Source organism: Phascolarctos cinereus, unplaced genomic scaffold, assembly GCF_003287225.1.
Source record: "Phascolarctos cinereus isolate Bilbo 61053 unplaced genomic scaffold, phaCin_HiC Scaffold_5;HRSCAF=322, whole genome shotgun sequence".
Taxonomy (NCBI): domain Eukaryota; kingdom Metazoa; phylum Chordata; class Mammalia; order Diprotodontia; family Phascolarctidae; genus Phascolarctos; species Phascolarctos cinereus.
Genome location: NW_027555958.1, coordinates 235,508,138 through 235,521,892, shown reverse-complemented (window position 1 = coordinate 235,521,892; position 13,755 = coordinate 235,508,138). Strand labels below are relative to the sequence as shown.

The following is a 13,755-nucleotide window of genomic DNA, read 5'->3' as shown; positions in this document are numbered from 1 at the left end:
TACATATTATCTCCCTTAATCCTCATAAAAACCTGATAAGGTAAAAGCTATAGGTATTATCACCCCTATTTTATGGAAGAGGACATGCAGGCTCAGAGTAAATTGTTCAGTATCACACAGCTGATAACCATAGGAGGCAGGAGATTTGAACCTAGGTCTTCCTGCATCCAAGCCCAACACTCTTTAACCATCATGTCAATCTGCCTTGTAAGTCAACTTCATCTCCTAACACAAGTTTGTAGGGCCTCAGACAAATCAAGTCAGTTAAACTCCCTAAGGCTCAGTTTCAGTATTTCATCATGGCTTTCATGTAGTCCAATAATTCTTAAATTATCTCTCCTGGATCTATTTTACAAGTCATTTGTTTTTGTAATGAGGTATTTTACATTTTCTTTTATTGTTTCACTTTTTAAAATTCTGTTTAATTGATTCTTGGTGTCTCGCAAGGTCATTAGCTTCTACTTGCCAAATTCTAATTTTCCTTTTTCTTTTTTAATAATTTATTTATTTGTTTTTAGTTTTCAGCATTCACTTCTATAAGCTTTTGAGCTCTAAATTTTCTCCCCCTCCTTCCACTGCTCCCCCTCCCTAAGAGAGTGTGCAATATGGTATAGGCTACACATGTACAATTACATTAAACATATTTCCACATTAGTCATGTCGCAAAGAAGAATTAGAACCCAAGGGAAAAACCATGAGAAAGAAGAAATAAAAAAAAAATGGCATGCTTCAATCTACATTCAGACTCCACAGCTCTTTTTCTGGATGTGGGTAGCATTTTCCATCATGAGTCTTTTGGAATTGTTTTGGTTCATTGTATTGCTGGGAAGAGTTAAACCTATCAGAGTTGGTCATCTCACAACGTGGCTGTTACTATGTACAATGTTCTTCTGGTTTTGCTCACTTCACTCAGCTTCAGTTCATGTAAGTCTTTCCAGGTTTTTCTGAAGTCCACCTGCTCATCATTTCTTATGGTACAATAGTAAGGAATTATTTTCTTTAGTTAGCTTTTGTACCTCTTTTCCATTTGGTCAGTTCTACTTTTTAAGGAGTTGTTTTCTTTTTCCAAGTCGTTGATTCTTTTTTCATGATTCTCTTACACCACTCTCATATCTTTCCCTGGTTTTTCTTCTACCTCTCTGATTTTTAAAATCCTTTTTGAGCTCTTCCAGGAGGACTTTTTGGGCTTGAAAACAATTCATATTACTCTTTGAGGCTTTGCAGGCAGGTGTTTTTTGACATTGCTGTCCTCTTCTGAGTTTACATTTCGATCTTCCCTGTCACCATAGTGGCTTTCTATGGTCAAGACATTTTTTGCTGTTTGCTCATATTCCAGCCTATTTTGTGACTTTTAAAGTTGAACTCTGCTCCTGGGGGGAAGGAGGCACTGTTCCAGGCTTCTTGCACTGGGGGCCAGGAGCCTGGTCACCGACTTTCTGTGATGGGGCCTCCAGGACTGATGGTTTACCCCCTGGCCCTGAGGTCAGCTGGCCTGTTTGTTTCTGTTGCACCATGGGTTCTGGGGCTGGCAGTTTGCCTGCTGTGCAGGGGCTAGAGGCCTCACAGCTGACCCACTGTGCTGCTGGCCTGCTGAGCCAGCTCTGTGGGGCCTTGGTTACTGATATGTGCTGGAGCTAAGAGCTTCTGGCTGGCTTGTCCAGATACATTCTATGCTGGGCTGCAATCCCATTTTACCCAAGTGAGACAGACCTTTCCTGAAGTCCTTCTAAATTATCTTGGGCTGGAAAATTGTTTCACCCCATCCTTTTGTAGGTTCTGGCACTCCAGAATTCATTTTGAAGGGAAAATAGGAGAGCTCAGGCAACTTCCTGCCTTTTCTCTGCCATCTTGGCTCTGCATTCCCCTAGTTTCAGTATTTCAGTATCCCCCAAATCGGGAGAATAATATAGTATTGCCTGTCTCACAGCGTTGTGAGAGGAAATACATTTTGCAGACCTCAAAGAGTACATAAATACGAGCTCATTAATTATTTTGTCCAGACCTGTTTAATTGGTGAAATGTTAGAGGCAGGACTTGAACCCAGGTCTTTGTGGCTCACTATCCTTTACATCATTCTGCCCCTTTCCTCTGAATTTTTGCTAATGACTTTGTTGGTCCCTCAGAATTCCATGACAATAATGGTTTCTACCTCATTTCTTCCCAGGCCCCATCTCTTAGCCACTAATTTTGGGCTCTAGAGGCCATGCTGTTCACCAAGATTCCTACTTTAGAAGTGATTCTTGGCTTTGTTATCAGAGGTAAGGAGAGAGTCCCACTAGAGTCAGTGCAGATTGGTGCTCCTATGTGGAAGGTATCACGTAATCTTCATGTTAAATTACGGAACCTCCTTCCATCTGCAATGGTCCAGTCTTTGGCTTGTTTTCCTTATTTACAAAATACTGAAACTAGGCTAGGGAAAGGGGAGTTAGGCGGCGCAGTGGATAGAGGGCCTAGAGTCAGGAAGACTCATCTTCATGAGTTTAAATCTGGCCTCAGACACTTCCTAGCTGTATGACTCTGGGCAAGTCACTTCACCCTGTTTGCCTCAGTTTCCTTATCTGTAAAATGAACTGGAGAAGGAAATGACAAACCACTCTAGTATCTCTGCCAAGAAAACCCTAAAGGCGTCACAAAGAGTTGGACATGACTGAAAACAGCTCAACAACAGTCTAAGGAAAAACTAAATACAACATTTATTAAACCCTTACACAAGGTGCCAATCACTATGCTAAGTGCTAAAGATACAAATACAAAACAAGAAAGACAATCTTTGCCCTCAGGGAACTTATATCCTTTTTAAAAAAATATATTATTTATTTTTAATATTCATTTCTTTTTAAATTTCAAGTTCTAAATTCTCTCTCTCCTGCCCATCCCTTACCCATCCACTGAGAAGACAAGCAAAATAATATCAATTAATTATACATGTGGAATCATGTAAAACATATTTCCATATTAGCCATATCACAAAAAGAACAAAGAAAGCAAGAAAATTGTACTTTAATTTGAACTCAGAGTTCATCAGTTCATTTTTCTGGATGTGGACAGTTTTTCATCATGAGTCATTTGGAATTATCTAGGTCATTGTATTGATCAGAGTACCCAGGTCTTTGACAATCACTACAACATTGCTGTTGCTGTGTATGATGATCTCCTGGTTCTTCTCATTTCTCTTTGCATCAGTTCATATAGGTTTTGCCATGCTTTTTTTTTATTTTTCTGAAATCATCCCCAGTCATTTCTTATAGAATAATAGTATTCCATCAGAATCACATGCCACAACTTGTTCAGCCATTCCCCAATTGATGAGCATCCCTTAATTTTCCAACTCTTTGCCACCACAAAAAGAGCTGCTATAATTGTTTTTTTTTAAACATATAGGTCCCTTTTTTTCTTTTTCTTTGATCTCTTTGGGGTAAAAACCTAGCAGTGGTATTGCTGGATCAAAGGATATATACAGTTTTATATCCCTTTGGGCATATTTCCAAATTGTTCTCCAGAATGGTTGGATAAGTTCACAACCCCACCAACTTATATTCTAATGGGGAAAAGACTACACATAAAAGGGAACTGGAAAAAGGACAGACAGTTTGCTCTGTGGTGGTATGGAGATGACTGGGAAGGAAGGTGGAGGCTTGGTTCTGCCCAGGTAGGGACTCTTTTACTTTTCCTTTGCCCAAGATCTAACCCATCTTTCAATGAACAGCCAAGTACAACCCTGAGCTCTGTTCCTCCTTATTTTTGTAGATTTGATCAACAAGAAAGAAGAATTCCTAATCAGAGTTGTCTTGGACTCCTGATTGGCAGAAGGTTAACTAGGAATGTCTTGTAGGACCAATCCTGTACAGTCTTTGCACTGTTCTATTGGTGAGAGCATTCTCTTCCCAGCACCCCAGTGCACTGAAGCTGGAGGTTATGGGAAGGCATCTTAGCAGAGACAATGGTGTTTAGCCTCTACAGTTATTTCCATTGAAGTAGAAAAGGGTAGAATGTCACGCCATAGCCTGCAAGCAAGGAGTAACCATGGGGCAAGTGTTGTCTCATAGGAATCCATCTTCATCTTCATGATTAATCAAGCTTCGGGCACTCCTGACTAATTCTTAGTTAATCCTGAATGTCGGCTCCCAAACTATTTCTTGCCTTATTATTCTACTTGGTTTCTGACTACTCTATTTATCTTGTTTCAACTCATTTCTTGGCACTTATTTCTGCCTGTTGCCTCCATGTTAGCTAAGTGGATCCTTCTCCCATCGTTGGATTTTTTGGTTGCCAAGGTAACTCATAATACTAGGGCCTGCTGAGCCTGCTCTGGCTCCCTGGCTGCCATCACAAGATGGCAGAATGTGACATGGGCTTTAGGATGTGAGAGTCACAAAAAATGAAATTGTGAGCATACAGTCACAAATGACACTAATTAGGAATAAAGGGCGACCCTCCTTCCCTCTGCCTCTTAGCTTCCCTAACTTTCTTCCTCACTCAGCTCAAATCTCACTCTCCACAAGAGGCCTTTCCCAATCTCCCTTCCTAGTGCAGCTTAGAACTCCTGAACTCAATGTTATTGTCTTTTGTTTTTGAAGAGGACCAAAGACTTGCTTGTGTATTAGATTTAAGTGATGCAGACTTGCACAAAATTATCAGCTTCACTCTCGCTTCCAGAGTCATTGAAGTCCAACAGCAGGACCAAGGTTAAGACAAGGTGATGGCTGGTGTTGCAGTAGAAGACCTTGGCATCTTCCATTCCTGACCCAACTCTAAGCACTTGCTTCATAGCATGTATCCTGAACTCAAGAGATCCACCAGCTGTAGCCTTCCTAACATCAGGGATTCCAGGAACGCGCTACCTCACGCCCTTCAGCCTTGACATTTAAGTCCTACTTCTGACTGCGTGACCCTGAGCTACTCTCCGAGGCTCTAAATCACAGGAGAGTTGCTGGTTTGCATTATAGAGGGAGTTTCCTCACTAAGAATTCCTTATAACAATAAAATCACAAGTTTTCCCCTCCCCCAAAAAATAATGAGGGAGAGGAGCAACACTGATAGCTGATAAGAGGGAAAGAAACACTCAGGTCCTTTCTGACTTCTATCTTTTCTGAATATTTTTTGACAAACCAGGCTAAGACAACATATAGTTAAGAGGAGGTAATGCTCATTTAAAGCAGCTAGGTGCTTTTTTATTTCTCTTGGGCTTCAAGCTTCAAGAGCAGAATAACATCACATATTGGTAACTTGAAGCTATTAGGCTGTGATGCTTTTGAAATAAAGGAGAATGGGAAACATGCCAGAAGGCTGGGGATGGAAAATTTTGTACGCATTTTCACAGAAAATCAAGGGGAAGTAGGTACTGGACATTATAGATTGGTGAGTTTGGGAATCAATAATTAGCCTAATTTGAGATGAAAGAATAAAACAGATTATTTGTGATTGTGTGCTCCTAATGATTAGCCTCCTTTTCAAAATCACATCAGATTAACATAAAACAGTCAGGTGGTGCAGTGGATGGAGCACTGGCTCTGAAGTCAGGAGAACTTGAGTTCAAATTTAACCTTAAACAATTGCTAGCTGTGTGACACTGGGCAAGTCATTTAACCCTGCTTGCCTCAAAAAAACAAAAAGATATAAGCATAATGGAACTATTCTAGATTTGGAGCCAGAAGACTCAGGTTTGAATCTTAGCTCTGCCACTTACTTGATATGTGACTTTAGGTAATTCACTTTACTTTTTGGCCCCAGGAAATGATTGCTTGAAATTATCGTCTAACATCTGAAGGAGGACCTGATAAATAAGACCTGCCCTGTCTACCTTAAGAAACTTTTGAGGGTCAACTACAAATGGGTGTAAAAAGCTTGTAAACTTTAAAACGCTCTATAAAGGGTAGTTTTTATTCTTTCCATAAGACATTGGGCAAAGTCTCTCAAATCTGAAAGGGCTAGGTTGCAATGCAGCCATGGGGCAGCTGGGTTCTAAATTGTAGCCAGTCCACTGTTTAGTATTTGGTCCATCCAACCTCACAATATACCTAAATTCAAGGTGATTAAATTCTTTTCACGGAATACTTATTAAGTACCAACTAAGTACTTAAGGTGGATTGAGAGCTGGCTTTGGAGTCAGGAAGACCTTGGTTCAAATTGTTTCTCTGGAACATCCAGGCATTGTGACCTGAATGAGTCACTTAACCCTGGGTTAAGTGCCCTGGGCTACTCTTTGAGACTACAGGTTGTAGGGCAGATGCCCATCTGCTTTAGGGTAGGGAGTTTCCTACACCAATTATTCAGTCAATAAACACTTATTCGTCATCTGTTATGTGCTAGGCACCATGCTAAGCACTGAGGATACAAATAAAGGCAAAGGATAGTCCTTGTCCTTGAGGAGCTCAATCTAACAGCAGATAATATGCAAACAACTGTAGATTTTATACACACACACACACACACACACACACACACACACATTAGATAAATATATAATTATATATAAATGTATGTGTATTTAAATATATGCCATTACATGTTATGTACATATCATATATAGCATTTAAATACATTTGCGTATGTACCATAAATACAGGTGTCATTTATATATGTAATACGTATTAATAGGTAATATATAACATAACTATATATACATACAATTCATATGTGTAAATGTACAATGTATAGATATATACATGTATACACATGTATATGTACATATACCCACGTATATACATATATCTATAGCTATATGTGTGTGTGTATATATGTATTATATATATATACACACACACATAGAGATATATATATATTATATATATATATACACACACACACATATAGATACACACACACACACACACACACACACACACACACACGTGCCAGATAAATAGGAGATAATCAACAGAGGGAAGGCGCTAGAATTAATGGGATCAAGAAAGAGTTTCTGAAGGCGAGATTTTAGTCAGCACTTGAAGGAAAGTCAGGTAAGCCATGAGGCAGATATGAGAAGGGAGCGTGTTCCAGGCACGGAGGACAACCAGTGAAAATATCTGGAGTCTGAAGATGGAGTATCTTGTTTGAAGACTGTCAAGAAGGCCAGTGTCTCTGGATTGAAAAGTGTACACAGGTACAAGGTGTAAGAAGATTTGAAATGTAGGGTGTGTATGTGTGGGGTAGTTTATGAAGGACTTTTATTGTCAAATTGAGGGTTTTATATTTGATCCTGGAGGCAATAGGGAGCCACTGAAGTTTACTGAATAGGGAGGTGACGTGATAGGACATGTACTTTAGGAAAATCATTTTAGTGGCTGAAAGGAGGACTGGAGTGGGAAGAGCCTTGAGGCAGGCAGACCCATCAGCAGATTATTATGGTGGTTCAGGCATGGGGTGATTAGGACCTGCATTAGAGTGGTGGCAGTGTCAGAGAAGAGAGGGAGCATATTGGAGAAATGTTGCAAAGGTGAATCAGCAAATCTTGGCAACAGATTAGATATAAGATGAGGTGAGAAGGAATGAGGAATCCACGGTTATACCTCTTTTTTTGGCTTTTAAAGCCCTTCACAAGCTGGTCCCTTCTTCTCTTTTCAGGTTTCTTATACATTACTTCATCCTCATACTCCATCATCTATGATAGCCAGCTTCTTCCTCTTCCTCAAACCACACTTCATCTCTGTTTTCAGTCTTTGCATTGTTGGCTCCGCAGACCTGGAATGCTCTGCCTCCTTATTTTCCTCTTAGTTTCACTGGGATCCTACAAGATTCAGTTCAAACCCTATCTTCTTCAAGAGGCATTTCTTAGTCTCCCTAGCTGCTAGTTGAATCTGTTCTGAGGTTATCCTCTCATTGTTGTTCTGTCATTTTTCATTTATTGTCTGACTTTTCATGACCCCATTTGGGGTTTTCTTGGCAACGATACTAGAATTGTTTGCCATTTCCTTCTCCAAAGTAAAATGAAGAAACTGAGACAAAGTTAAATGACTTGCCTAGAGTCACATTGCTAGTAAATGTCTGAGGCCGGATTTGAACTCAAAAGATGAGTCTTCCTTACTTCAAGCCCTATACTCTATCATTATGCCACCTAGCTGCTTGACCTTCTCATTCCCCTCAGCATATATTTTGTATGTACCTAGTCATTTCCATGGTGTCTCTCCCATTAGAATGTAAGCTCCTTGAGGACAAGGGCTGTTTTAACCTTTTTATCCCCAGAGCTTAACACAGTACATGGCATATTTGAAGTGCTCAATAAATGTTTGTTGACTGACTAATTGGTGAACTTTTGTCTATAATTCTTCAGGCTCTCTACCAGAAGAACTACGGACAGAGGTTCACAATATTATGTAGGAGGCAGCAGCATTCCAAAGAAAAAGAAGAGTAAGAAAGCAAAACGGCTGTCTGATGAGGCTTTCCAAATAGCAGAGGAAAAAAGAGAAAATGACGGTTAAAGGAGAAAGGGAAAGATATACCCAACTGAATGCAGAATTCCAGAGAATAGCAAGAGAGATAAGAAGGTTTTCTTAAATGAACAATGAAAAGAAATAGAGGAAAACAACAGAATGGGAAAGACAAGAGATCCCTCCAAGAAAATTAGAGAAAACAAGGGAATATTTGTGTAAAAATGGGTCTCATACAAGATAAAAATGGTAGGGATTTAACAGAAGCAGAAGAAATTAAGAAGAGGTGACAAGAATACACAAAAGGACTAGACAAAAAAGATCTTAACATCATCAGTATTCACAATGGCGTGGTTCTAGAGCCAGACATTCTGGAGAATGAAGGCGAGTGGGCCTTGGGAAGCATTGCTAACAACAAGGCCAGTGGAGCTGATGGAATTCCAGCTGAACTATTTAAAACCCCAAAAGATGCTGCTGCTAAAATGCTTCACTCAATAAGCCAGAAAAGTTGGAAAACTCTACAGTGGCCATTGGAAAAGATCACTTTATGTCCCAATCCTAAAGAAGGGCAATGCCAAGGAATGTTCACATTATCAAACAATTGCACCCATTTCACATACCAGCAAGTTTATGCTTAAGATTCTGCAAGCTAGGCTTCAGCAATATATGAACTCAGAATTACCAAAAGAGTGGGCTGGTTTTTGAAGAGGCAGAGGAACTAGAGACCAATTTGCTAACATTCTGTGGATTTTGGAGAAAGCAAGGGAGTTCCAGGAAAAACCCCAACAACAACAACAACATCTAATTCTACTTCATTGACTACACTAAAGCCTTTAACTGTGTGGATCACAACAAAATGTGGCAAGTCCTCAAAGAGATGGGAGTACCAGATCATCTTACTTGTCTCCTATATGAGGGCCAAGAGAGAACAGAACCAAACATAGAACAACTAATTGGCTTAAGATTAGAAAAAGAGTATGACAAGGCTGTATATTGTCACCTTATTTATTTAACTTATAAGCATAATACATTATGTGAAATGCTAGGCTGGATAAATCAAAAGCTGGAATTAAGGTTGCTGGGAGAAATATCAACAATCTCAGATATGCAGATGACACCACTCTGATGGCAGAAAGCGAAGAGGAATTAAGAAGCCTCTTGATGAGGGTGAAAGAAGAGAGTGTAAAAGCTGGCTTGAAGCTTAACACACACATACACAAACTAAGAGCTTGGCAACTGGTCCCATCACTTCCTGGCAAATAATGGGAGAAGAAATGGAAGCAATGTCAGATTTTATATTCTTGGGCTCACACATCACTATAGATGGATTGCAGCAATGAAGTGAAAAGATGCTTGCTCATTGGAAGAAAACCTATGACAAATCTAGACCACATACTAAAAAGCAGAGACATCACCTTGCCAACATAGGTCCATATGATCAAAGCAATCATTTTTCCAGTAGCGATGTATGGCTGGGAGAATTGGAATATAAGGAAAGCTGGGTGCCTCAGAATTGATGCTTTTGAATTTGGTGCTGGAAAAGACTCTTGAAAGTCCCTTGGACAGAAAGGAGATCAAATCAATCAATACTTAAATTAATTCAGGCTCTTCACTAGAAGGTAAAATATTGAAGCTGAAGCTTAAAGACTTTGGCCCCATAATCAGAAGATGGGACTCACTGGAAAAGAGCCTCATGCTGGGAAAGATTGAAGGCAAAAGGAAAAGGGGATGGCAGAGGATGAGATGGGTGGATAGTGTCATAGAAACAATGAACATGAACTTGGACAGACTTCCAAGAGATAGTGGAGGATAGAAGGGCTGGGTGTGCTGTGGTCCTTGGGGTCACAAGGAGTTGGACACAATTGAACAACAAATTGACTGGCCACTAATCCCCAGCACTTAGCACAGCACCCAACGCATAGTAGGCACTTACTAAATGTTTGTTGAATGAATAAATGACTTTTTTAAATGGCTGATTTCCCTTTGCTGTTTGCTTTGGGCTCTCTGCAGAGCACAATAGGAGCTCAATTGCTATCACAATGTGACCTCTACGTGAAACTCTGGAGCTCGCAGTTGGATTATTGACTCCTCATTTCTTCCTCTCAACCAGAAACAATCAGGGTCGAAAGATTTACTGACTCCTACTATTTCTGGTCACCACAACTGTCTTGGGACAGGACTTTCTCCTCTAGTTTCTGGCCTCTCTTCTTCCCTTCTTCCTCCTTCAGTCTTTTTTCAGGTACTTATCCTCAGGGGCTCCTGCCTCCCCAGGATTATAAAAGAGGGAAGAAAAGTCAGGTTTGCAGTCAAAGGGGCCCTAGATTCAAATGGGAATTTTGTAAGGATTGTGAAATTATAAATAGCTTGTGAATAGCCCCTAGGTGGTCTTTTAAACCGTGAAGCCAGAATGGAAATGTTCTACGTTATATTATCTGTGAAATATCAAACCTCCTCAGACCACCCCCTTTACAAGCAGAAGAGGCTATGGCCTTAACTTGCTTCCTCAAACTTCCCAGACATGCTTGGCTACCCTTTCAATTTCCTTGTGAACAAGATGGAGAGAGAGATGGGCTAGTGGATTATATAAATGGATCATTTGTTGGTTGAATGCGTCTGCCCCAAAGAGTAATGATTAATGTATAGAAGCCAAATCAAAAGGATGATCTCTCTTTCTGCAGAATGGATGAAGGTATACAGAGAGAGCACACTGATCAAATCAACAGATGTCAAGAATCAGGAGGGGGAATGGAAGGTATCTATTGAGGCAGATGAGGGAATCGAGATTCAAAAATATTTCAAGAAAAATGGTCCAAAGACAATATGAGCTTTAATAGAGATAAACGTGAAGTTTTGCACATAGGTTAAAAAACAAACAAACAACATGCGTGTTAAAAAAAATCAGTTGTACAAGCATAGAATAATAAAAACTAATATTTACATGGGCCATTATAGTTTGCAAAGCACTTAACATACATCAGCTTGTTTGAACTTCCCTACTACCCCAAGATCACATCACTTATTAATGTCTAAAGTGAGATGTTAATGCAGACCTTCCTAGCTTCAAATCTAACAAGAAATCCACTAGCCAAGATGCTTCTAATACAATGTGGCTCCATTGTACCCTATAGATCATGTGAAAAAACATTGGGGGGTTTAGATGCTTGTAATCTCAATGTAAATTGCCTTATAAGAAAAGCTACTAGAATCTTGGGCTGCTTTCCCAGAACTCCCCTCTAGGTATTTAGAAGGGGAGCATGAATAAGCTATGGCAGCTAAGCGCCTCATTGGATAGACCCCTGGGCCTGGAGGCAGGAAGACCTGAGTTCAAATCTGGCTTCAGACACTTACTAGCTGTGTGACTCTAGGCATGTCACTTAACCCTGTTTGCCCCAGTTTCCTCATCTGTAAAATGAGCTGGAGAAGGAAATAGCAAATTACTCTAATATCTTTGGCAAGAAAACCCCAAACAGGGTCACAAGAAGTCAGACATGTCCAAAATGACTGAACAGCAAAAATGAATAAGATAGGTGGATGGAGTATTTATCAAAAATCTACTATGTGCCAGGCGCTGTGCTAAGCAGTTTTATAAATATTATCTCAACTGATCCTCACAACAACTTTGAGAGGTGGGTTTTATTAGGATCCCCATTTTATAGTTGAGAAAACTAGGGCAGATAGAGGTTAAGTGACTTCACCAGCTAGAAAGTGTCCAAGTTTTGAATTTAGATCTTCCTGACTTCCCAACACTCTATCCACTTCACTAGCTGCCTTGCTGCCTCACAGGCCCTCTGAAGTCTGGACTGCTCACATCACATTCTAGGGTAATATTTAGTTTCAGGAGCTACTCTTTGAGAGAAACTGATGAGCTGCAGGTCCAGAGAATAGGCATCTGGACAGTGAGGACCCTTAGGTACTTGGGAAACAGCTGAAGAAACTGGATCAATGGAGATTCATAATCAAAAGAAACAGGCAACATGGTGCACTGGAAAGGAAACTAGCCCTGGAGTCAGAGGCCTGAGTTCAAGTCTTGCTTCAGATACTTACTACTTATATGACCATGAACACTCATCCATTAAAGTTCCTTAGGCCCTCTGTTTCCTCTTAAAAGGAGAGGGTTGGACCAGATGACCTCTGAGGTCTCTTCTATTTCTTGATCTCTGATCCTATGATCAATATGAGCAGGAAGTAGGTAACACGTGGAAAAAAGATCTTACCCTATAATCAAAGGACCTGAGTTCAAATCCTACCTCTGACATGTATGACCTATGTGACCTTAGGCAAGTCATTTAACTTTCCAAGGGCCCTGTTTTCTCATCTATAAAGTGAAGGTGTTTGATTAAATGGCTTCTGAGGTCCCTTCCAGCTCTATATGTTTCTGTGACTTAGGCTGATATTCTCCCAGGGGACAAAGAGGGAAGGTTGCAGGGGAAGGATGATGATGAGAAAAGACATTGTCCTGCCTGCAGCTTTCTAGAGAAGATCAAACAATAATATCTGGAATTCCTAAATACTTTCTACAATGGCCACCCAGAGGTGGGCTCTGAGGGGCAGGGTGGGGGAGGATGGGGAAGGTGTATCAAATGAATGACTTTATCTCTAAGCTTCCTAACACTGGGGACTAAGGTATCTTCCCTCACCAGCAGGCCAGAGTTGAAGAAACTCAAGATGACCAAAGCCCAACTGAACATCTTTCTCCCCAAACCTCCTCTTGACTTTTTTCTTTCTGTCAATGGCACCACCACTCCCCTAGTCATCCAAGCTTGAATCCTCTGCACTTATAAAACACTCTACACGAATTACCTCACTTGATCCTCACAAATCCTTTCCAGGTAAGTGACGCAGATATTATCATACACCTTTTACAGATAAGAAAACTGAATGTCAGAGTGACTAAGTGACTTGACAAAGAAGCCTGTAGAATGGAAAACTAAACAAATTAGCTGGATCAATAATAAATTGCCAAGTAGTCTCAATGCTACCTCAGGATATCTCTTATGTCTGTCCCTACCTTTCTACTCCCATTTCAACTAATTTAGCTTAGTCTCTCATGTTGTCACTGGACTTGGGGTCAGAGGACCTACATCCTAGTCTCAGTTCCAAAACTAACCAAACATTTGACCTTTGAGGACTTCACTTTCCTCAAGAGATGGTAGAGTGGATTTGCTAAACTCTAAGGTACTTTTAAGTCTGTCTGACCTGGACTTCTGTAAATATCCTCCTGATTGGTCTTCCCACTTCTGGATTTACCTTCCTCCAAGCCATCCTTTCCATGGCTGGTCTTCATTGAGCATAGGTATGATTGTATTGAGCAGCTGGGTGTCTCAGTGGTTAGAATGCTGGGCCTGGAATCAGGAAGACTTATCTTCCTGAATTTAAATCTGGCCTCAGA

General features: G+C 40.4%; 1 long non-coding RNA gene across 1 annotated transcript in view; it reads left to right on the top strand.

Moving 5' to 3' along the window:
* The window catches only part of LOC110217161 (uncharacterized), a 33,704-nt gene extending 20,365 nt beyond the window's left edge, over positions 1–13,339 (top strand). Inside the window, exon 2 of the long non-coding RNA XR_013487041.1 lies at positions 8,270–13,339. This is a non-coding gene — a long non-coding RNA (uncharacterized LOC110217161). The remainder of the gene's footprint in view (positions 1–8,269) is intronic.
* Positions 13,340–13,755: the final 416 nt, after the last annotated feature.